The sequence below is a fragment of the Chenopodium album genome, chromosome 4 (assembly GCF_948465745.1).
Source record: "Chenopodium album chromosome 4, dcCheAlbu1.1, whole genome shotgun sequence".
NCBI lineage: Eukaryota > Viridiplantae > Streptophyta > Magnoliopsida > Caryophyllales > Amaranthaceae > Chenopodium > Chenopodium album.
In genome coordinates, this window is record NC_137837.1 from 44669805 (window position 1) to 44696363 (window position 26559).

The 26559-nt window shown below is 34.9% G+C and overlaps 1 long non-coding RNA gene across 2 annotated transcripts; it reads left to right on the forward strand.

The window, feature by feature from the left end:
- The first annotated feature begins 1615 nt into the window (after positions 1-1615).
- On the forward strand, positions 1616-6919 carry LOC145626965 (uncharacterized). 2 transcript variants are annotated; one of them, XR_014111218.1, is made up of 4 exons: positions 1616-2581; positions 3334-3739; positions 3836-3929; positions 6588-6919. It is a non-coding gene; the product is annotated as an uncharacterized LOC145626965 (long non-coding RNA). The 2 variants fall into 2 exon arrangements; XR_014111217.1 differs by having other exon boundaries at positions 1616-3739; positions 6588-6916.
- The last annotated feature ends 19640 nt before the right edge of the window (positions 6920-26559 follow it).

Sequence of the window (26559 nt, forward strand, 5' to 3'; positions counted from 1 at the left end):
AGTCTTGAATTCTATATGCTCTTGTGGTTTGCTCTACTTGACAATTGTTGGGGAGGAAGGGTGATTAGATGAATAAGATTGATTGATGTTGAAGCGTGTTCATTAGATTTGCCTTGAATCGTCGGTTTTGGATTTGATTATTGGGGTGAAGTATGTTTTATATGTTCATTGATGAGCTCTTTGCTTAGGGACAAGCAAAGGTTTGGCTTGGGGGAGTTTCATATGTCCATTTTATATAGTGTTTTACCCCCGTCCCTTGGTCGTTATTAGTAGTGTTTTTTGCTCTTTCGGGCCACTTTTATTACTAATTTGTGTGTTCTAGTGTTTTCGTAGTTTTAGTTGTATTTTACAGGAAATTGCACTCTTAGAGCATTTTCCCGGGCTTTATGGATCGACTACGGAAGCTAGAAGGACACGACCACTCTTGAAGCCCAGGATCGGTGAGAGCCGGTGATTAAGGGCTCGGTATGTGATACCGGGGCTATTGGATCAATTAATCAAGACCCAATGAGGAAATCCATATTGGGCCGAGGAATCGAGCCCAATCGAAATCCAAGCCTCAGAGAAGAAGTCGGGCCCGGTCGGGCAAGCATACGCCCGATCAGGCGAGTGCACCCAAAAGCAAGCCTCAGGAAGAAGCGCGCCCGATCGGGTGAGCGTAGGCTCGATCAGGCGCAGCATACCAAGCAAGGGAAGAGTAAAAAGGCGGGCCCGATCAGGCGGCCCTTCGCCCGATCGGGCGCGTGTTTTTTTTAGTAGCTGATTAGTTTAGTTTTAATTCTTGTTTTAGGAAAGGTTTAAATACGATTATGTACGGAATTATTAGCTTACCTTCTTTCTTAGACTTTCTCTCTCTACTTAGTATTTTCTCTCTCTTAAATTCTCTCTAAACTTTTGTTCTTAATACTTCCTTTAATTCCAGATTTATTCTTGGTACAATTTCTTCCCTTTTAATTTCAGCTATTTTAATTGCTTTCTTGATTATGCTTTTAATTATTTACTTGATTGGCTTAGTTATGATGATTAGTGAGTAGTTCCATTCTAGGGTTTATGGGGATCCATAATTAATATGAAGGGATAGTTTGTTATTATTGATTATTGATATTGTATGATAATTTCCTATTGAATTGTTTTAATTCTTTGCAATTAAATTATGAATCGAGCAGATGTAATTTGATTGTGAATGTTTAGCAATATTGAATTGATGAATCGAGCAGATGTTAATTTAATGTTAAAGGCTATTTTTAATAGGAACTTAGGTCTAGTAAATTGCGAGAGCCTGTTAGATCTATGTTGATTAATAAATTGCGAGAGCCTGTTAATCATGTTATCAGTGCATTGTTAATTATTAATTATCTATCCCGGAATATTAATTATTGGTGAACCTGTGACCCTAGGCTTCCTTATTATTGTTTCTTTTCTCCCTAAACTTATTCTTCGTAGTATAGAATTCATACCTAAAATTATTGGTTACTTAGATAATTTAGATTATAATAATTAATTAGAATTAAAAAGACCTGTTTCCCTGTGGAGTTCGACCCTACTTCCCTATCTACTTTAGTTAGAGATTTAGGTAATTTTTTTTTTATTAGGGGATACGACTTTACCCTGTCATATGTGTTTTGTTTTGGGGCAAGTGTTGTGGTAGAAATAACGCTTGTTCTTTGTGTTTTCACTTCCTTTGTTATTCTCAGAGGTTATTTATTTATTTATTATAAAATCCTGTGATTCCTACTGAGTGAAAAACTGAAAATATTATTGTTATTTGTAACTTCACTACTAATTATTTTCTTCATGGCTAATTGGTTTGTTGTTTAATAATGGCTTTCCTGTGTGGCTGCGAGATATTCCTGGTATTGAATTTCGAACAAATAATGCACTTTTTAAGGTAAGCGTTAATGTGTTATGTAGTCTCTCTCACCTCTCAAAGAAAAATGGGGTAAATATGCTCATTAATAGTCATCTGCTGCATTTCAGATTTCCTCAATAATTTTGATTGAATGTTTCTTCAGGAGAAGATGCAAAGATTTGTTACAATGATTGTAAACTTAATGCGGGAGAAGAGTTTGTTCTCTTCGTAAGGAGGGCCACTAGTACTATTACAGGTTGAGTGATTTTTAGTTTCGTATTGAAGTAGGATACTAGTTTTCTTATCTATGTTTACATACTTCTGCACAAAGACCCCCTTCCCCCAAATAGCAGCAACAATAAAGCTTTAATCCCAAAATGATTTGGGGTCGGCTAACATGAGTAATAGACTTAGCTCCTGCTATATATGCTTTAAAGTTTCCTTAGTTATTTATGAATATGATCTAGTTCCATGCTGTTACCTTTAGTTTTTTCAAGTATCAGATCCTGAAATTTGGAACTGTTGCTATTATTTGACCTACATGATCAGTTAATATGTTTCACATCATTGCTAAATTTGGTATACAATATGCTTAATATTGTTTTGCAATTACACAACTTTACAGGTTTCTCTAGGGGCCTGAAACTGATCTGGAAACAGTACGTAAAATCAGAGATGCAATTAATAATGAAACAAATGTTACAATTCAGCTGATTAACTACACAAAAACTGGTATTCTTTACTTTGTGAACTTTGCTCAACTATACCCCCACCCTCATCCCCTTACATTAGGGTTGGGAATTGATTAGGTGGAATTTGCTTGGGATTTCCTAGTGCTTCTATGTACTAAAACACTGATTTTATGTCAATGAAGTTTAAGAGGCTCAATAAGGATATTACTCTATATTACTTGTGCTATAATAGTTAGTTACTTTCCTTCCTTCAGGTGACTAATAATATTGCTAAAATGTCTGTATAGTCGTGATACCTTCTCCTGCATATAATCCTTTTAAATGAATCATGTAATTGCAAGATTCCATTTGTTTCCTGTATTGAAGCATCTTTGCCATATTGATTCAAATACTTGCATGATGTTAACTCTTCCATACTCTAGAAATAAAGTACTGAAGGGAAAAGGCATGGATTTACCAGTGTTACTATGTAGCAGTGTATGTTTAATCACTAAATCAGTTTTTATTATCTAAAATCTACAAGTATAAACCTTGGAACAAGCTTCTGTTTCCGAATCTATGGGTAAATAAGTTGCAGATGACTGTGATTTACTGAATTTAGGGAAAAAATTCTGGAATGTGTTCCATTAACAGCTCATGCGTGACCAAAAGATATAACTTTATTTACTGCCTTCAATAATTGTTTGTAAATTGTCTCCTACTGATTATTAATTTATATTGTCTTAAGCCCATGTCATGATTTGATTCAATGTTATTCTCTTAACTATTCCTTGTGTGTTTGTCTGTGAGTAGGGAGAAGTCCAGTACTTTATTGGGTACAATTTGATGGTACTCAGCATGTCGAACCACTTTAAAACAGCATTCCGGTAGCTACTGTAACTGAGAGTGAGAAGCTGGTAAGTAATTTAAATCAATTCACCCCTTCTTTTCTAACAATGTTTAAATTTTGATTGCTCTTTTATGACTTTTAGCTATAAGCACAATCCTCGGATTTAAGGGATTGCCCGTGCTTGCCAACTGAGGATATGGCCTGTACATATTTAATATGCATTTTTATATCTGTTATTAGAAACTGTACACTAATATCAATTATGCATAAATGGCCCAAAATTTAACATGCTCACTACATTCAATTCAGGTGAAAGAAACTGCACAAAGTGTTGATGTTGTAGTCAGAGAACTTCCCGATGCCAACAAGGTGAGCAATAGGATTACATAGCAAGATAAATAGTTCATTTTTCTTCAACTCAAACGGTAAGTTTGACTTTATAATTTTATTCAATGTCATCTGCAGAAACATAAGTACTTGTGTGTGGGCAAATCATTCAAATTTTGTACGAGCTAAACCACATAGGAAGGAATGTGCCTCATGGAAATCTATTCAAAAGGTGAGATGTAAAGGATATAATGTTTTTTTTGAAGTTTATATCATCCATCCATTTGTATATAGTTCATACTTGCAATATTACAAAGCATATAATAATATACAAACATAATTTTTCTATTATATGTTTTTTTATATAATGGACTTATAATGGGCTTCTTTATGCTTGATGTTTATTTATGAATATGATTGAATCATTGTTTCTAGGGCGTTTGGCATGATATTAGATTGTTCCAATAGAATATTAATACGGGGTTCAACTTCCCATGTACTTCGTGTAGCATTTATAGCAAAGATTTCATTGTGATAAAGTATGATTTATTGGCTCATTCAAGAAATTCGCTCCATATTTTTTGATCAAGTACTATACTATATACTTTAGTTGTGGTCCAATTATTCTACATCATTTTTGCACGTACTTTATAAATTCTGTTTTTTTTTGTTATTAAGTTAGCCTGAACACTTAATTTAATTTCCAAGATTGTTTGATTTATTAAGTTAGCTTGAACTGTTTTACTACTAGCGTTTTGCTTAAAAACTCGTGAATATCAATGCCTAGTGTCGTTGATTGCGCTTCTCTTTTCTAACTTGTTTGTCAACTTGATTCCTAAATTTTATAGACAACAGTTTTGCGTGGGGTACCTAAGAAGGCGGTTGGCCCTGATGGGGTACCGATAGAGGTGTGGAGGTGTTTGGGTAAGATTGGTATTGATTGGTTAACAAACCTTTTCAACAAGATATGGACGGCTACAAGGATCCCACAAGATTGGAGGAAGAGCACCTTGGTCCCGGTTTATAAAAACAAAGGAGACGCTCAAGATTGTTCTAACTATCGAGGAATTAAGCTTATGAGCCATACTATGAAGTTGTGGGAAAGGGTGATTGAACAAAGGTTGAGGGCATGCACAAGCATTTCAGATAACCAATTTGGTTTTATGCCTGGGAGATCTACTATGGAGGCAATCCATTTGATAAGACAAATGATGGAGTTTTATAGGGTAAAGAAGAAAGATCTTCATATGGTCTTTATTGATTTAGAGAAGGCATATGACAAGGTGCCAAGAGAGATACTTTGGTGGGCAATGTTGAAGAAAGGTATCCCACGAAGGTATGTAGACCTAGTTAAGGATATGTATCGGGATGTGTCAACAAATGTGAGGACATGCGGAGGGTTGACAAAAGATTTCCCTATTACAATCGGATTGCATCAAGGGTCTGCATTAAGCCCTTTTCTTTTTGCAACGGTTCTAGATGAAGTAACTAGACCAATTCAAGATGAGGTTCCATGGTGTATGTTGTTTGCAGATGATATCGTTTTGGTGGATGAGACTAAGGATGGGGTTAATGTCAAGTTGGAGCAATGGAGGCAAAGGTTGGAATCTAGAGGGTTTAAGCTAAGTCGGAGTAAGACTGAATATTTGGTATGTCGTTTTGGCACTCAGAGGGGGACAAGCAATGAAGTGGTGAGTTTGGATGGAAAGGATTTGACCATGAGTGAATGTTTTAAGTACCTAGGGTCGATCATCCAGAAGAATGGTGACATTGATCAAGACGTGACCCACAGGATTAAGTCAGGGTGGCTTAAATGGAGAGCGGCCACGGGAGTGTTATGCGACCGCAGCATTCCCTTAAAGTTGAAGGGAAAATTCTACAGGACTGCCATAAGACCAGTGTTGCTCTATGGTACAGAATGTTGGGCTTCTAAGAAAGAGCATATTAAAAAGATGGAGGTTACGGAAATGCGCATGTTAAGGTGGATGTGTGGAAACACTTTAAGAGATAGAATCAGAAATGAGGTTATTCGCAAGAAAGTAGGTGTGGCGGGCATTGTAGATAAATTAAGGGAAAATCGTCTGCGTTGGTTTGGACATGTAAGACGGAGACCCGAGGGTGCACCGGTGCGAAGAGTGGAAGAGTGGGACCATGGAGGGATTAAACGAGGAAGAGGGAGACCAAAGATGACTTGGTTGGAAGGAGTGAGGAAGGATATGAAGTGCATGGATTTACGTGAGGATGAAGTTTTGGATCGTAAGGGATGGAGGAGAAAGATTTATGTTGATGACTACACGGAATAATCAAATTTGGTTCATGTTAGCCGACCCCACTTTTGGGATTAAGGCTTTGATTGATTGATTGATAGTTTTGCGTGGCTCAATTAATTTGCATTGTGTATATAGTCCCCTTCGAGTGAGTCGCTTCTTATTATCTTGAAAAGTCTAATACTACGTATTTTACTTGTATCATTATCATTAATCATTATGTAGTTAAATGGAGACAATGGATTATGTCAAACATACTCTGTTTTTTAAGAAGAAGTCAGGCTCATTCGGATGACAATCAGTCTTGTTCAGACTGTCTATTGTGTATTCAGGAAAAAGATACCTTAGTTGAAACTAACAATTACTGTGCTCATATGTGATAAATAATGGATGGATCAATTTCTTTTATTGATTTTGTTTACTGTTTTATTTTTCTCCTTTACTGAAGTTTACTGTTCTTATTGAGTAATTTATCATTCTACTCTTGTGAAGTGTAGTGCTAGTAATAATGTTGCTGATAACTTGTTAAGTACATGCCTTATGCCTGATTGGGTCTTACTGATAAAGAAATCAGATCTTTCTGTTGGTCTATTTTGTTGCTTATAGTTGCTGGAATTCTGCAGGGTCAAGATCAATGCGAGCAAAACCTCTTCATTGGACATCTTGTTTACATCCACCAAGCATCCAAGCTCAACCATGGCAAAGTTCGAAGAGCTATGTTCAGACTTGCTTGACATAAATTCTTTCTTCTGTCTTAGAAGCAAAAGCAATGGTTGAAGAAGCGGAACGAGCTTTGGAGGAGAAGGGTGAGATCACCCCAAATGAAGAGAGGTTGGAATCAGTGAAAGCAGCTGCAGTTTGTGCCTTGGTTGGAACCCTTGATGCTGTCCCAATTGTAATAATTATAAATTTTTGGTTGGAAAAAAAAATTTTGTTTCTTTTTTTTAATTTTTTTTTAGTTTTGTGGCCAACTGTAATAATTAAAACTTGTGGAATAAACAAAAATTTACATTGACTAATAAACTGCCAATAGCCCAGCAAATTATGTTGGGATTTTTTTTTAAAACCCGTTATTCGTAACGGGCAGTTGAAATGTCCGTTACGAAAAACCCGCTATTCATAACGAGCCGTTGAAATGCCCGTTACGAATAACCCGTTATCCATAACGGGCAGTTGAAATGCCCGTTACGAATAACCCGTTATTCGTAACAGGCATTTCAACTGCCCGTTACGGATAACGGGTTATTCGTAACGGACACTGCACGTTACAAATAACATTAGCTATCCGTAACGGTGGCATACGTAACGCCCGTTGCCCGTTACAAATAGGCCTTTTTTGCCCGTTACGGATAGCTATTTTTCCACTAGTGGAACCAAAGCGACGAATTAATTCGGAATGAATTAATGAGTCGACTGAGTAATATTTGTTTGGACGTCGAAACCGAGCGTCGAAAGTTGAGTCGGAATAAATTAAAGACAAGACGTGCAAATAGTAATAAATCAACATAATTCCTAAAATACCCCTAGCATCGGAGTGCCCCGAGCAATCCGAGTGCTAGTGGCATAATGCACAAGCATGGTGGCTAGCATGCGCACCAAGTTGAGCTAAGGCTGGCTGGTGCGTGCTAGCGCACCATTGCTAGCAGCCACGACGTCCAAGGGCAGAAAGCTGTAGCAGCAAGCAGTCGGAGTGCGTGGCATGCTCGCAGCGTGAAGAAACTGCCTGCACTCGAAGTTTGTGGCTTGCTAGCCACAAGCAGCATCCCGCATCTCCAAGTGCGGGTAGCTGGTCTATAGCTGGTCTATGGTCCTCACTTGATCTCTCATGAATAATTGACACTTGTTGATTTATTACTAGCTTGCTTAAATAATTTTATTTTGCTTTTAAAATAAAATGTGAAAATCCCACTATCCCACATTGGTGGGAGAGACAATCATACTCTCATCATTTCCTATAAATACCCAAGTAAGAGCATTGTAAATGATGCTTGGGTAAGAGTTGTAAAGGGCATCACAAGTAAGTGAAAACCCTTGAACTTAAGAGTTGGAAAAGGTATCACATTTAGTGAAAGCCTTTGAACTCAATTACTCCGTTTTTATTGGTCGAGTCTTGCTAACCCCAAGACATTAGGCCTTGTCGGTATGCTTTGGTGCGGGTGGATTAACGTTGGAGGCTTCGTGTTTTTGGAGCTAGCATTCAAGTACGAGCCCATTCGGTTGGGCGAAGCACGCTCCAAAAGGTAATCGTTTTATCTTAATCTTGTGATTAATTTAATTATGTTTATGGTTTTATTTATTGCGAGTGATGTCTTGTTTTTTGCTTTGTTTTCACGGTGTGTCGGACTCACTTAACCCCAACAATTACAAGTATTGTAGTCAATCTATTAAGTACCCAATTCACAATACATTACGAAATTAGATAATCGGCTCATCTATCACATATCAAACTCAAAATTCGTATACGACCAACATATCACTTCCTCAGTCCCAACATTAAAAATTTAAGTGTGCATGTGACGGGAGGGCGAATTATAAAATTGAACTAGGAATTTAATTTAGTTACGAAGTGAATAAGTCATCGATCATTACTACGCTTTAAAATCGTATTAAATAATAAAATATATTTCATTGTGGTGAAAATTTCTTAGTTAACTACTCTTGATTTCAAGTAATCATTTGTGAAAAGTGAAGTACCAACTGTCAATTCCAAAAAAACTAGCTAGTACATGTTGGTTGATTAAAAGATTATCCAAGACTCTTCGTAATGGTTATGCCATTATAATATGTGTTTTAGATGGATTTTAATGAGTATTGCCTATAAATGATTCATATCAAACTATTTGTTACTAAATTAGGGAAGTTTAAAATAAATTCTTTTATCACGTCTGATTTAGTAAGCATATGTCTTTCACATTAGGTGATCATTTCAGTTAAATAAATTATTTTTAATTTATTTGACTGCAGAACAGTTTGATCTGGAATTATTATCAAGCCAAATAAAATGGGATATGTTTTAGTTCAATACAATTGACATTACTTTGTCATTATATCTTATAGCGTGTAGTGATGTTGTGCTAAAATTTAGGATATTGGCTTGGCCCTTCAAAGTAAACTAAACACAATTATTGTATGAGTTTGTTGTTGTAATGGGTATTAAAATGTAGTTAATAACTTATATATTATCACATTAAAATCCAATTTGAAATTAATTGATCAACTCTGCAGATACTATGTTTTATCGGATCTTTAAACGAAGGGCATCCTTAGTTAAGTGAAAGGTCATCTGTTTATACATTACGTACACATAAGTGGAGTGTTTAAAGCTTCAATTTTTTTATGGCTAACACATTGAAGGTTAAAGACAGATCCCTTACATTAGATTGTAATTAGTACGTACAAATTTGTTATTATTCACAAGTAAGGTTCTCAAAGAGTCTGACCAAGCATGAAGCTGTGTAAAGGGGAAAATGGTCTTACAAATCAAACAAAAAGATTTGCAAACCCTCACAAAATCCCAACTTTCGCAATGAATGCTAAGTTTAATACTCTTGACATTCGGCAATACAAGAGAATAGACTTCTTTGGTGTTTACTTGGGCAACTAAGCAAAAATGACTTTTCTAATCAATTAAATATTTAAAGACCATTTTTTATAATAAGTCTAAGAGGCATATTTTTTTTTTACACATTACACTTGCATTCTGTATTCGCCACAAGGTGTTTAGGAAGATAATACAAATAATGTTACCCAACTCCTTGAGTTATAAGTTGTAATGCAAGAGTATGTAGTTAGATATATTATTGAAGTGCTACTCTTGGATGTACTCATACAATTTTGTTGATTTAAAAGATTGGAATATTTAAGAATGTCTTAGAATCCTTGAAGTGATCTTATGTGTAAGATCTACTGAAGTTAATACACCAAATCTAATAGCTGACATTGTATGTATTAATATACTTTGTAAAAAGTACATCAACAAGGCGGTGTCTACATGATTTATAACCGAGGCAAATTATTACCTTATTATGATAATAAATTTTTAAAACTAGACAGCAAAGCAAACTACTAATTACAATCTGGTACCTAAGTGGTTTACGACCTTAACTTGATTAGGCGATACAGTTTTAAGAGAAAAAGAGACATCACGAGTCTATATTACAGTTATCGTCCTTGTCTTTAGTATAACTAGTAGATAGCTAGATTACAGATAGTGTTTAACTATAATACTCTACTATAGTTAGTAATTTTTGTGTTATTAATATACTCAAATTCATTCCCATCCCTATACAATTATTATTTAATCTTTGTTGTCTGTATAATCACGTATGTGGCTATTATTGTGTATGATGTATCAGGAAAATAAAAAAGATTTATAATGTTTGGTGAACAAAGTTATCCAGTATTGAAAGCACAATCGGTAGCAATTTTTTTAAAATAACTTTAGCAGTGTATATAGTTACTAGCGGACATGTGATATTGGTTATTGTCATGGTCAACAAATTTTTATAAACTTTATTATGTCTATCTTAATTTCTACAAATATGTTTACATTAGCTTACACTGACTAATCAATTGTGGTTTACTAAAATTAATGATGAAACCCCTTTAGAGTTCATTTACACATAACCTTGCATATAAACTACTTCCTCCGTTTTTTTAATATTGCACCACTTGCCTTTTAAGGAAGTATCACAAATATTGCACCATTTCTATTTTAGGAAAATAAATTATTTTGTTCACACTACAAATACCAAATATACCCTTACTTTTCAACACATGATTATTTAGTTTATGTATACCATCACATGGGCAATCTTGTATTTTTACATTTCTCTCTCATCCTTTTTTCCACTACCAATAATCTTGTGCCAACCTCCTATGGTGCAATAAAAAAATAACGGAGGAAGTATAAAAGTATAAAACCTTCAAGCTGGGCTCTAAAAAAAATTTTGGGCAAAATAGTCAAATAAATTAAGGTTACACTCTCTTAGATTTCCCTAACTACCCAATGAATGCTCTTACACAAACCTATTATTCGGCTATAGCAGACTTTGTGTCAAACTCTGCTTGTGCCACCCCTTGGAAAAGACACCATTTATTGGGAACCTTCAACATTTTCATCACCCTATCACACACAATTCATATTTTTTGCAAATTGTGTTTTTTGATGAATTTTTTGTCTTTCAAAAGTTAAGGGATTATTCACTTTGATTACTAAGAGGTAAAATTACAAAATATTGTGAGTATTAAAATGTATTAGATAATTATTAGACCTTAATATAAAAATTAATAAAGGTCTTCCTTACAATAAAATAATAATCATTGTTTAATTATTAGATAATAATACGCGATCCAGGTGATTTTGTGTATTAATACATCAAACAAACATGTCGTCAAATCGTGTTATAAGATGACTGCTATAGTTATATATTTGAATAAGGATATATGTATCGTGTATGGTAACCTTGAATATGTGTTAAACTAATCGCGCTTGATGTGGTGACATTCACAAGTACAATGCAAGTCGCCATGGTAAAACTTATTGTATCTCAGAGCGATTAACAATACAACACTGATGTGGTTTATATGAATAAGCACAATGTTTAATATATGTGCAAGAAATTATTTCACTCGACAATCAGTTACTAGTAACTTCACTGTCTTATCATCAAATAATTGTATGCACCTTAATTGGTTTATCCATAATAGCCCCTAATACTTAACCTGTTACTTATACAAATATCAAAGAATGAATAGTGAGACATTGATACAATTGAAAGTTGTTATAAATGTTTGAAAAACATCAAACTACTCAAAGCTTTAGCACTAAATCTTATATCTGTCATGAGTACATCAGTATAACTATGTGTAATGTTGAGGTTTTAAGGTTGTTGATGATGAGGCCATGGAAAACCGTGTACTGAAATTGTGAATTATACTTTGCCACAAAACCCGTAACATGGAGGAGCAACTAATACTTGACAGACCATGTTGAGAAGTCACCTAATCTTTATTTAGATAAACAATAAATAACATCACATCATCCTTCCTCAGCCTAAAACTCTTTGGAAAAAAAATTGAAAAATTAAATAAACATTGTATCCATTAAACTATGGCAAAACATAAAAGTAAAACATTTAACATTAAGATAGTAATGGCTCCAAAATTTAGTGTTCAAATTGCCCTTTGGGTGTCCTTTTTGCCTACACACAAGAGAGCTCGACCTTTAGGTACCCTTTTGTGTAGCTCATTGTCTATGAGCACATATTGGGAAGTCAAAAGTCTTAAGGCTAGTTTTTCTCTTTTGTCAGCGTGGAGTGGGTATTCTCTTTTGGTGACATAGTTGAGGATGTTTGTATACCAAGGTTCTTCTTCTTCCTTTTCTTGTATCGTCTTTTATGGTTTAAACATAAGCAGGTTTATGCCTCTTTTCTATTATCCAAGGCATTTGCTCAATTTCCATGGTAACTCTAACCATTGAGGCTAGCCTTGCCAAAGCATCAGCGAATTGATTTTCTTCTCTTAATACATATGTGTATTTTACCTTTTGTAATTGATAAGTGAGAGTTTCTAGATATGTTAGGTAAGGGCCAAGCTTTCCCTCCTTATTTTTCACATTTTGGAAATTTGGTTGATGATTAAAGAAGAATCTCCGAATATTCGAAGTTTCTTTACTCCCAATGCCAATGATGTTTAGAGGCCTACCACACATGCTTCATATTTCGCAGCGTTGTAGGTAACATCTAAATCTAATTGTATGGATATTGGGAGATGTTCCTCTTTAGGTGATACTAATAATACTCCTACACCACAACCTTTTTTGTTTGATGCCCCATCGAAGTATAACGTCAAAGTATCATCTTTTGTAAGCATTAAGTCTTTGTCTGGGAATTCATTTTCATGTATCGGTGTCAAATCTTCTATTGGAAAATCTACTAAGAAGTCCGAGACTACTAATCCTTTGATAGCCTTTTGTGGCATAAATTTTACATTAAATTGGGCTAAGTTGACTATCCATCATGATATTCACCCATTAAGTGTAGATTTCTCGAAGAGATACTCTAGTTGATCCATCTGAGATACTAAATAGACTGTATGAACGAGCATGTAGTGTCTTAACTTGGTCGTGGCCCACACTAACGTAAGGCACAATTTTTTAAGTGTTGTGTAGCGTACTTCATACTTGAGCATCTTTTTTCTTAAGTAGTATATGACGTTTTATTTTCCTTCTACTTCTTTTGTGAACATAGCTCCCATTATCTCTTTGGTGACTATTAAATACAACCTAAGAGGGATTATCGGGAGGGCAGGTGCTAGTACGGGAGGATTAACGAGATAGGCTTTGATCTTCTCAAAGGCTTTTTGGCACGCAACGTCCCATATTACTAGCACATAATTCTTTAGTTTCTTGAATATTGGTTCAAATATCGTGGTTAACTTAGATATGAAACAACTTATGTATTGCAACCGGCTAATGAATCCTTGAATTTGTTACTCGGTTTTGGGCGACGACATCGACATGATTGCTTTAATCTTGGTTGGGTCTATCTCTATTCCTCTAGAGCTAATGACATATCCCAAGAGCTTTCCTTAGGTAACTCCAAAGGCACACTTAGATGGGTTTAATTTAACCTCATGTTGTATTTCCTCATTCTTTAAAAGAATCTTCTTAAGGTTATTGTCGACACCCAAATGTGTCACTCCAAAACCAAACCCAATGATGAATACCTTTCACATCATTTGATCATTGAACGAAGTGAAAGTGTGAAAATTCTAGTGATGACGATGTTTTTATTAAAATATCTATTCTTTCTGTTTTTGAAAATATTTCTTTTCTTATCCTTTTTATGATAAACGTGCATTTCAGTTTAGTTTGGTCCATGATATGGGTCCAATAATAGTGTTGTTGTATGGGACTTGAAAAAACCTTTTCTACGATATATTATAAGCCAAATTTCGATGAATAATGAGGAAGTTATGGCCAAAATACTAAACTAGGCTCAAACCGGATCTTACCTACGACCGAATGATCATGTGGAGGGTCCAAAGGTTTAATCCTATTCTTATAAAAATTAATATTTATTAGAAGCTTCTATGAATTTCTAAAAGATCTTAATCATCCTTTTTAAAAAGATAAAATCAAAGAGTTTGAAAATGAATAAAACTTTCCTTTTTTTAAATCCTAATTTTATTTGAATTAAAAGATGTTCAAAGACAGTCAGATATTATTTTTGTGCCTCAAAATCTTTATCCAAATATTATATGGTTAGATAGTTCTTGAAAATATTTTTCCAATGATATATTATATTATTAATTCCGGTCTATAATGAAGAAGATATGGATGGAATACGAAACTCTATCAAAAACTGATACCCTTCTACTATTTCGGCCTTATAGTTTTATCTACAAAAGATTTAAATCTGATTCTAATTGGGATGGAAATTAGACTTCAAGAGTTTTCCAACAACATATTATATGACTTTTTTGGACTTCTGAATCAAAATATATGATAAAAACAATATCCTAAAAAAAGAAGTCCCAGAGCCAAACAACAGGTCTGTCGCCTGGCGACGAGCTTGTCGTCTGGCGCTGCTTTTTTCATTGGCGATAGGAGGTCTTTTATTCCGAATAGGACTCAAACTCTTTTCAATCGTTTCCGTGCTATTTTTTATATAAATAAGGGTCGTATCTCCCCATTTTCAATCATTCACAACTATCTATCATCTCTCTCTCTCTCTAAAAGCTAGAAGCTTTCTCTCTCTCTCTCTTTCTCTCTCTCTCTCTCTCTTCTTTTTCTAAATCTTCCCCTTTACAAAATTCCTCATGCATTACCTTTAGAAACACCTAGATAAATTCAAAGTTACACTACTAAAAAATAGGCCAAAGAGACCTGTCCAAATTAGCAAAAGAGACTGCCTTAGAGGCGGTCTCTAGCTAAGCGGTCTCTTTGGCAAAGAGACTGCTTGACTAAAAGCGGTCTCTAGAATGACAAAACTAAGACCACTTATTGAAGATAGGCAGTCTCTTTTTTATGAAAAAGAGAGACTACTTATTGAAGATAGGCAGTCTCTTTTTTTAGAAAGTTGAGACCGCTTATTTAACTTAACGGGTGTCTCGGGTCTTATTTTAAAAAAAGCAGAAATTTTGCAAAAAAACCATCTTTTAAATCTTTTTTTTTTTTTGCATTTCACCACCTTTTAAAAAAATGTAGCAAAAAACAACCAATTTTAAAAATTTTGTTGCAACTTACAATCAATTCGCTAAAAAAGTGGTATTTTGCAAAAAAAAAAAAAAAAAAAAAAAAAAAAAAAAAAAAAAAAAAAAAAAAAATAAATTTGGTGGTATTTTGAAATTTTTTTTTTAAAAGTTGGTTATTTGCAAAAAAACAAGATTCAAAGGGTGGTTTTTTTGCAAATTTTTTGTTATTTAAAAAAATAGCTTATTCAATTTGATTTTAAAAATTATAATAACAATTTATCAATGTTACTTATTTAAATTTTTTTGCATTGTTAAATACGGAGTACAAAAATAATTGTTGAATATCATATACCCCAAAAATTGCGAACATAGTACAGATAACAATGAAATTCCAATACACAAAAATTAAAAAAAAAATGTGTAAATGATAACTTCTAGCTTCAATGATCTTCAATCGCCAATTTCTCCCTTCAAACTTGTAGACATTTACCTGTAACCAAAAATATAGATATAGTAATAAAAAAAACAAAAATTAGATTCTTGAAAAATAAATCAGAGAAATTATACCAATAGAAATAAAAGATAAAATATCAAGGTTTAAAAAAAAGATAAAAAAATCAACCAAAGGAAGAAATAAGCCACAACTTAACCAAAAAAAAAGTTAAAACATATGAAAAAAAAGAGATCTTAAATTTTAATAGAAAAAATTATAAAATACGGATCTAAACTAAATGATGATTAAACACAAAGCAAGAAAAATAGAAGGATAAATTTTAAAAACGAGGCACGAATGGTAGGAGATGCAAAAGTATAAATTTTAAAAACGATCAAAATGCAAGAACAAATGTTTGAAGAACTATTAAAATGATGTTGAAAATGAAAATAAACAATAAAATACATCAACATATCAGATCTGACAATCATATAAGAAGTGAAAAAAAAGGAGTAAAAGGAAAAATAGTATTAAAAAATGAGCGAAAAATAAACTAAAGAAATTACAAACTAGATCTGACTCTCTGTACAAGAACTAAGGTTAAAAAATGTAAAAAAATAGGAAATAATATCAATAAACCGATTAAAAAAAACATCAAAGAAAAATCAGAAAACACTTCACATTCAAACCTTATAAACAAATTTTTGTTCGAAAATTAGTTAAAAACAAACATATTAACAAGAAAACTAAATTAAAAATCAATTATAATAACCAGGGGATAAATCGTAAAAAAATTTAAAAAATGAACAAAATTTATATACAGTTATAAGAAAATAATATTTTCAGTAAGAAAAATCAAAAATATGAAGATCAACCCTTAAATACGGAAAAGAAAAAAAAAATACAAACTAAACTTGACAATAGATCTTGAAATTATGATATGATGGAGAGAAGATCACTACTTGAAGTTGATAAAAAAAATGGGATGAGAAAGAAGAGAGAATTAAGGAAGAGGGAGGAGGGAGAAGAGAGAGATATGAGAGGAGGGAGATGAGAAATAGATCAGGGGGCATGCAAGCGGCGGAGTAAGAAGTAAAGAAAGTGAAAAGTTTAATTTCAATTGACCTACAAAATGACAGGTCATTCGGACATCTTATATTAAAAAAATAAGGCCAAGAGACCTGTTATATAAAAGGACGGGTCTCTCTTTGTACCTTGATTTTTTTTTTTTTAAACACGGAGAGATCGGTTATCTTAAATAGCCGGTCTCATGGATATTTCGAGAGACCTGTTATGTAAGATAATCGGTCTCTCTTTTAAAAGAGACCTGTTATGTAGTTAACGTGTCTCTTATGTTGGTTCTCTTTGAGCATTGTTATAGTAGTGTTGCCTTCGCCCTAGACGTGAAAGGTTGAATATTTCTGAGGGTTTTTATCCCAAGTCTCTATTTCAATTATTTGATTTAATTGTTTTATTTGTTATTTTACCTTGAAGTTACTAACATGTGTATTTTGTTAATAGAAAGAGGTACAAGACGTCAAAGTAAGTAATATAATTGTTTCATTGATCTTTTGCTAGGCGAAAATATGAATTGGCCACCGGTTCAAAATCCCCAAAGGCCACCGGTTTTGAAGCGGTGGTCATTTGGGGGGTGGCAATAAACCGAAGCAAGGCCACCGGTTCAAAACCGGTGGCAAAAAGACTTATTGCCACCGGTTAACCGGTGGCAATAACACTTCCCGCATTTTATTTATTTTGGTATTAATAAGTATTGCCACCGGTTTGTAGGTGGAACCGGTGGCAATAATGCCCAAAAAAAACAAATTTTTTTTTTTTTTTTTGTCAATTTTTTCACTTAAAAATCAAGAGACAATTACATATAATCATAATAAACATCTTTTTTTTTACAAAAAATTTAAACACAATTAAAAATCAAAATCTGCAAAAAAAAATCTGCCAAAATATATTGAACCCAGATATATATTATAATCACTTGAAATATATTATTGCATGCAAAAGAACAAAAATTACAACATAAAAATAAAAAGAAAAATTACAAAATCAAAAAAGAAAATTACAACATCAAAATCAAAAATCAACATCTTCAATCTTCACAATCATAAACTAATACCTGCATGAATAAATACACCAAATTAAAATTAATAAAATCACATAAGAAACTGCAAAGAAAAAAAAAAAAGAACACTTAACCCAGAAATTAAACCCATAACCCACGACCTACAACCTACCACCCACGACCCACAACCCAACACCCACAACCCACAACTTTACCACCTAAAACCACCCACCTCCCACAAACCTCCCACCTAAAACCATCAACCCTGACCATACCCCCACCAAACCCATTCAAACCCAGATCTACCCACCTAAACAACCAACCTTGACCGAACCCACACTCCTCCAACCCACCCACCTAAAACCCTCAACACATAAGACCACCACCACTGAACCAACAATCAAACCCACAAACCTAACACCATCCAAAAATTTAATAAAAAAATCAAAAGCAAAAATATTAAAACGAACCTTAAAAGTAAAAAAACCTTCGAAATTCCCTCGAACTTGGTTTAATAAGGTGAAATTCGGCCATAAAAACGCTAGATCTAGCATTTTCATGGTGGAATTTGACCTTGAAAACCATTAATTTGCCTAAAACCATCACCACAAATGGTGAGAAAATATGGATGCTGTTGTTGAAGGTCTTCGACGGTGGTTGGTGGCGGTGGTGGTAGTGGCCGTTGAGGGGAAATAAGAGGAGGGCAACGAGAGAGAAGGAGAGAGGGGGGTGAGTTCACAGGAGAGATAGAGAAGGAGAGGAGAGAGAAAGAGATAGGTGAAAGGATGAGAGGAGGATCGCAGGAGAGAGAGAAAGAGACAGGAGAGAGAAGGAGGAGAGGGGAGAGTGAAGGAGAGAGGATGAGTGAGAGGAGAGTGTTAGGGTTAGGGGTTTATAAAGGGGGCGTTTTTTTTTTAAAAAACTAAGCCGCCGGTTTTGAACCGGTGGGTTTAATATTTTCCCCACCGGTTCGGTTTGAACCGGTGGCAATACTAATCCCTCAAAATCCCGCCCATTTTTCCCTTACTTTTTCCCACCGGTTTTCGAAAATCGGTAGCCATTGAGCGGTGCCTTTTTGCATTTTTCTACTAGTGTTTTGATATAGAAATCATGCTTAAATTGTTTTATTGATCCCTAGTAACATGTTAGGATGTTTTATTACTTCCTAGTATCATGTTTAGGGTTAATTAATATTTCTAATATCAAGTATGATTAAAATAATGCTTCCTATTTCTTTCGAATATCATTTTGTATCATGTTAAGGCTAATAAGTCCTTCACTATTTCCCGTGCGTTTTCTCGTGTCTTTTACGCGTAAGTCCTTCACGCGTTTTCACTTCTCGTAGGTCAAATATTTCCCGCGTCACTCCAGTTTCCACCGCGTCACGGGATTTTCCCCCGTCTGACGGTGCCTGCCACCATGTCACGGTGTTTTCTGTCGTGTCGCGGTGTTATTTTTTAGGGTTTTATCTTTTTAGGGTTCCGTGTGTTCCCTCTACTCATTTTCCCTATAAATAGGACCCCCCTTTCTACAGTTCGGGGCACCAATAATCATTCTCTCTCACCTTACACCAAAAATCATTCTCTTCTTCCTTTTTAACCTAATTTCTAGCCTCCTTATTCTTCCATAATAATTCCCCTAAGCTCTCAAAGGAGTCCATACAATACCTGAAGTTCTATACTTAAACCAAGGCGTGAAAGGTATAATTAACTCAGGGTTTGGACCAAATTAACTCTACTTTTATTTAGTTTAATTGTTTCAATTTTATTTATATTTTTATTGAAGTTACTAACACTTTATTCATGATGTAGCAATTCAAGAAAACGTGGAAAGTGAGTAATTAATCACTTAATTAATCGTATTTTTATTCTTATTGCTAGTATCATGATTAGGTTTATTTATATTTGATTTGATTAACGCTATTATTGTTAAGTTGCTTCCAATAATGTTTATTCTATTATTTATTATGATCACCATATAGCATATTTAAAGGGAATATGTAATTGAAAATCACGCCTAATAAGATAATTTGGACAACCGGTTTAGGTTCCTTTATAATCTTGTTGTTTAATCAAGTGATCACAAATATTTTAGAGTTATATGTTGCATTAATATCAAACCAATTTAGCTTAACAATATTTTGGAGCAAATTGAATATTTTGTTTGTATGCCTTTAAGATCGCGGGAATCACTTTTCACTGTAAGAGTCAAGTAGAGGCTAATACGGGCGAATGTGATTCCATGACTCACTTTGTACCTTCATCCCCGATCCTCCTTTCGTGGTTCCGAACCATATGGAGTTAGTAATCTCATGGATTATGAATGGGGTGTAACCTTCAAGGGTCAATCGTTGTTGCCTATCGTTGTCCCTTAATCGTGGTTGCCTTTTATGATCCGTGAACGGTTTACAAGTTCCTTAAAAACTTGTTGGCGGCTCCCTACTTTCCTTGTCCCTAATTGTATTATGTCAATTCCCACTTCCTATGAGTGTCAAGCATATTCACACATGCTTTAATATAGGCGCACTTCAAACGACGCCTACAATAGTTAAAGATTTTGAAGACTTGACAGGGGAAGACTCAAATTCAGACTCTGACTCAGACGACTCTTCGAACATAGGCCCTTGTCCTGTTGTTATGGAGATCTTTCGTCCACTTGGTGTAGTTACCTTCATAGTCTTTCGCCATCCTTGAAGTAATCCCTCTGCAGGAGTGATAAGCTTTGAGGGGTTAAAGCTCTCACTTTGTAGTGCTGTCTAAATGAGCGCGGAGTTGTCTTCACCATATTTTAGCTTACTCTTCTGGTGCCAAAAACAATGTCCCATCTCAATAAAGTCAAATAAAGGAGGTGCTTTCTCCTTATAGACAGGAGTTGGGATGTCATCTAAGAAGTGGCAATCCAGGAAGATTTCAAACCCCGGTTGTCTAATTCCATCTTTGACAAAGGGGGCTAGGGAAAATCAAAGAATGGATAGTCTTCACCCTCTATTATAAATTTCCCATTTAGGGTGAGGGGATATTGATCCATTGGAATTTCTTTCTTTTTGGTAAGAGCATTTCTCCGCGCATTAGTCTTTTCCCATGCTTGCTTATAGTCTTTTGAAGTCGGTTCAAAACAAAGTCTAGTCTTTCCTACAGTCATTCTAGGAAAGTGTCCCTATTTTTGGAGTATACCATTACCTATCATATTTGAATGGAGGTCATAAAAAAGAGGGGTCCTTTCATCTTCCTCGATTAAGGAGACGTCCTTTTCGTTAAAGCCCCATAGGTCTTCATCGTTATCATCGTGCTCCACATTTATGAGAGGCTTATCAATCGCCTTGATTCTCATTGGGGAAGCGTCGATGGTAATAGGAATTCCTCCAACTATGGCCTACACTTGTTTATGAAAGGATAAAGGGATGGCCTTAAGGTAATGTAGCCAAGGTCGTCCCAACAATAAATTGAAAGAAGCTTTGATATCATCCACTTGGAAAGTTGTAGCATGTTATATAACTCCTACGGTGACGTTTATAGTAATAGTCTTAAGAGCTTGGCGACGAGTGTTGTCATAAGCTCTTATTCCTTGTGTTGATGGAGACAAGTCTTCATACCTTATTCCTAAAATCCTCGTAGTTCGTAGTGGGCAAACATTAATAGCTGACCTATTGTCTACAAGAATCATTAGGACTTTCATTCTCTTGAAGATCACCGTGAGGTTTGAGGCCTTATTGTGTTTGTCACCCTCAAGAGGTAGGTCCTTGTCGGAAAAGGTGATTAGATTGATAGGACTTGGAAGATCACTCGTGAGAAAATTAGCTAATCCCTCAGGAGTGGTTTCTGAATCTATCCCTACTTTAGCCAAAGCATCCATTACTAACACTTTATGTTCACACGATGTGGCTTGTAGTTTCTATACGTTCATTTTGACCTTAGTCTTTTTATGTTGTTTGGCAACATCGTTATCTTTTATGATTGTTATGGAAACTTGTTGGGTAGTAGGAATAGGTTGTGTAGTGATTAGAGGTTGCACTCTCCCTAATCTTGTGAGGACATCTATGGGTGAATCTTCTTCATCCCAAATGTCATCTATTGGGTATATTTGGAAAGTGGGGTTTCATCCACATATTTGAGGTAGACATCCTCATCATAACTTTCCCAGACTCCGTTGATGCTAACATCCCGTTCTGGTGGGATTTGGACCAACTTTTTACTATTAATCAACCCCTGGATTAGATCTTTGAATTTAAAACAGTGTTCTATGGTATGTCCTCCAACTTGATGGTATAGGCAATAGAACCTACATGTCCTTTTTAAATATTCTAATGGTCTTTGCTTGAGAGGTTTCATCTTCCAACTCTCGAAGAGCATTTTGAACATGTTTGCATAAGAAGTTCCAATTGGAGTGTCTAGCTTGTTACTCCTTTCGAGTGCTTCGAATACTTGGACAGAAAATGGCTTTCTTCTAGTAATCTCAGCTTTGTTGGTGTCACCTCTTAAATGTCCTGTTTATTTTGAGTCATATTTATGTGATCGAGGGCCTCGTGACATATATCTATTGCTTCGCTCACCATTTGTGTGAGGACCCATACTTCTTTTCTAGCAAGTTGTCAACATGTAGGAAGATCACTGATGGCATCGAAAAAGGTTTCCTCTTCTTCCTTGATGGCATAAGCTTCTTTGACTTGTTTAATGAGGGATGATGGGTCAATATTATTTTTCTCATCAGAAATAGCCAAAGAATCTGGAAGTGGGGCGCTATTGACGCTTGACATCTTGCTTACAGAAGGTAATGGAAGTTTGTGTAGGGATTTATATACTTTAAGCGGAATTTCATGAATCATATTCAGAAGCATATAATTACCAAGATCATTACGTAACAAATAAAAAAACATATAATTGTACCTTTGAAGCCTGATTCCACGTGCGATCGAGCAAGAACAATGGGAGATAAAGAACCTAAAGCGTGATTCCTCTACTTGGTCCAAAGGCACATATTAAACATCCACTAATGCTAGTTAGTCATGATTGAACCCTTCAATCAACCTTATACGGAGAGGAGAGGAACAAAACAACAAAGAACCACCACCACGAACACCACCCGCCACATAGGTTTGCCAGCCATACGGAGGGGTCAGAGGAGAGGGCGTGAATGAGAGAGAGAAAGCTTTAGGGTTTGGGGATTGGTTGCTTCAAAATTCACTGTATGGGTTAATTATGACTTCATGAAATTCTAGGCATGGATCTTATTTATAGATCATATCTCTAAATAAAAGTCCATGTCAAGCATAAATACCTAACTATAATATAACTACTCTAGCCAAACTCCATTCATGGTATGTCATGTCCTCATGAGGCCCAAAAATGGGCCTCTTACTTGTTTAACCCAATACCCTTGTTATGTGACCTCCTAGAATCCATTCTAGAGGGCTTTAGGCTATTTGACTAGCCCAAAGATCATTTATCATAATCTAGCAATAGACAATGACGACCCAAAAGAACAAACTTATTATCTCCATAAAGTGATCCTTGATATATCTAGTAATTGCACTTATCGAAGACATAATTCCTTCAATCTCCAACTTGTCTGAGACAAGTGCGCAATATTCAAATTCCTTAAGTCAATATGTGTTGATTTGATAATATGATTGCATCTCATGTCGTGATCATATTAATCTACAAATCTTTTCTTAAAATCTAAGTTAGAATTACAAAAGAAATGATTACTATGTAATCCTTTTAAGCACGGCCATGCATTTTCTGAAGTCTCCCTCTTCAAGGGGCCAAGACACATTCCTAATTAAATGGGTAGACTCAATCCCATCTTGTGGCAACAAAAGCTCCTACTCAACTCTTGAAATGGCCAGGAAACATCCTTTATAATCTCCAATTACGGGAGACGTTTGAATGTACCACAGTCAAATCATTTATTGGATGGAATCAGTGTTCCACTCATGTTAGAGGAATCCACTTATATATTCGGAAGCTCTATACTTAAACATCAAAGTAGGTCTATAGTTCGATCATGCATCATACATGCATATCCATGTGATTGACCGAGTTTCACTACGCTCCTATAGTCCATGAAACTGTGCTATCTGTAGACAAGTAATTGTGTCTCCCCAAAAACCAAACCCAGTGATGAATACTTTTCATGTCGATTGATTATCGAATAAGGTTAATGTGTGAAAAGTCTAGTGATGTGTTAGTTTTAATAAAAAAAATCTTTCTTTCTATTTTAAAAAAGAACTCTATTTTATGAAAATAGCCAGTCCAATTTAGCTTGGTCCATGATAAGGGTCCATTATAAGTGTAGTTGGGTTGGGCGCGTAATGAGCTTTCCAATGATATATTATAAGCCCAATTCTAATGAATAATGAGAAAGTAATGGTCTAAATACTAATTTGGGTATGAAATGGTTTTATGGCCCAATCATCTAGTGGAGGGCCTGTTAATTATTATTCCTAAAATTATTAGGATTGATTATAGTCTTCTAGAATAGTCTAGAAGGTTATTTTAAGTTCTAATGGCATTAGGATTGATAATTAATATTTTTAGAAAAATACTGAATTTGGTGTGAAATAAAATAATTGTTTTATTATGATAAAATCTTATTTAAATTGATTAAATGGAGTCATAAATGCTTAATTATATTAACAAAAAGGATTTCGTACAAAATGCGTTTATCTTTTATTTGTCACGTAATGACAAGCCCGTCGCCAAACGACATGGCTTGTCACCATGCGTGATTCATGTCGCATAGCGACTGTTATTTTCCGATTCAAATTCTTATTTGTTTCTATTTGATTCCGGACTATTTCTTATAAATTGGGGTTGTATCTCCCCGTTTTTAATCATTCACAATCATCAACAATCTCTATTCTCTCTCTCTAAAAGCTAGAAGCTTGTTCTTTCTCCCTCTATCTAAACCTCCCATTTCACAAAATTCCACATTCACAAGTTCTAGACACACATAGCCAACTTCGAAGTTGCCTTCACCCTAGACGTGAAAGGTTGATAATTTCTGAGGGTTTGGTCCCAAAGCTATATTTCAATTATCTAATCTAATTGTTTTGTTTAATAATTTCCTTGAAGTTACTAATGTGTGTATTTTGTTATTACAAAGAAATACGAGGCATCCAAGTAAGTAATTTAATTACTTTTCTTTGGATATAAAATCATGCTTTACTTATTTTAATTCCTAGTATCATGTTAGGATGTCTTTATGATTCCTAGTATCATTTTTAAGGTATTAACTAAGATTTCTAATATCATGTATGTTTCTAGCATCATGTTTAGGTTGCTTCCTATTCTTTCTAATATCTTGTTAGTATCATGTTAGGGCTAAAGCTTTAATCTTTATTGTTTAGTGACATGCTAGGATTTGTTGTTAATCTTGTGCGTATCATGCCTAGAATCTTGCTAATATTATTATGATTTATTGAGATTATTATTATGATGATTGTTATTTATTATGTTTCTTGATATATATTATTGTTGTTATTTCTAGATCACGCCTTTTATACATTTTTAAAGGTAATTTGTACTTGTAATCACACTTAATAAGAAAATTAATAATCTTGTTTAGGCTCATATGATTATAATTTAAGTTATCACCAATAATAGATTTGTTTGTGCATTAATATTCAACAAACATAGATTAAACAGGTTTAGGATTAACCTATTGATTTTATGCCAGTCAGAAAGCGCACATGAATATGAGAAAAAAATAGTAGAGGCCTATTATTAGAGCAGGTTCAATCACTTTTAGGTTGGATTTGTACCTTCATCCCCAATATCCAGTCAGGGTTCAAGGCCTCTATGGAGTTAGGGATCTCATGGATCGTGAAGGGGTGTAACCTTCACACTTTGAACGATTTACAAGTTCCTAAAACTTGTTGGCGACTCTTTTACTCTAGCTTCCTTCCTTTTGAACGCCACCATGCTTAAGTGTATGATCAAAGTGGGGCTCAAGTGTGGGACGCTTGAAATATTCCCTACGGTTTTTTGGCGACTCCACTAGGGCGGATTTCTATTTTAATTCCTAAAATTTATTTTGGCAATAATTTAGAATGAGTGTGTGAGACTCGAAAAGTTCTAAGTATTCATGTGCGTAATTTTGATTGACATTATTGGCATAAGAATAAAAAAGGTCCACATTTGATAGACCATCCATAATGCGTATAAAACATAGGATTTTTAAACGTAGGAACTTTGGGAAATATCTTTCACAACTACGATTGGAAAAACGCTGATAAAAATCAGAAAATTCAAAGAACAGAAAGCTACTAAGGGATGTAGGAACCGACACCGAGAAAACAGAGCCAGCGCCATGCGAGGGTTATGTCGCTGCGCGACAGCAATGTCGTTTGATGACAGAGCTATATTTTAGCGCCAGGCTCTGTTGTCTCGAACCATGTTCTACCAATACCAAGCAAGAACTCTACCTTCTTTGTTTCAACCGTAACTAGTACTGTTCGCTGGGTTCTACTTCCTGATTGAGTTTTTCTCGCTTTCCTGAACCCATATGTGTTTTACATATGGTCATAACCCCTTGGGAATTCACGCTCCATCTACCTAATCGAACTCTCATGGAAAAAAGGGTACATCCGAGTTTGTTGAATTCACCAAACCGTGGAAGCGAGTTTAACTCGCGGGGACCTATCCACTTGCGCCAACCCTTCCAAAGGTAAGGCTTTCGCGGTGCATCCGGACTCATAACCATGGAGCCTTTTTTTACTATCCCATATCCTTGAACTTTAGATAACTAGAGCCATGGTTAGGTTGCAAGCTCAGTGCATCATATTGTGCTTACTTTACCACTTGTGCATTCTTACTTGTACATGGCCTATGTGTGTTTACACTAACCATTTGTTTAACTTGTGAATGAGTCTAAATAAACGAATTAA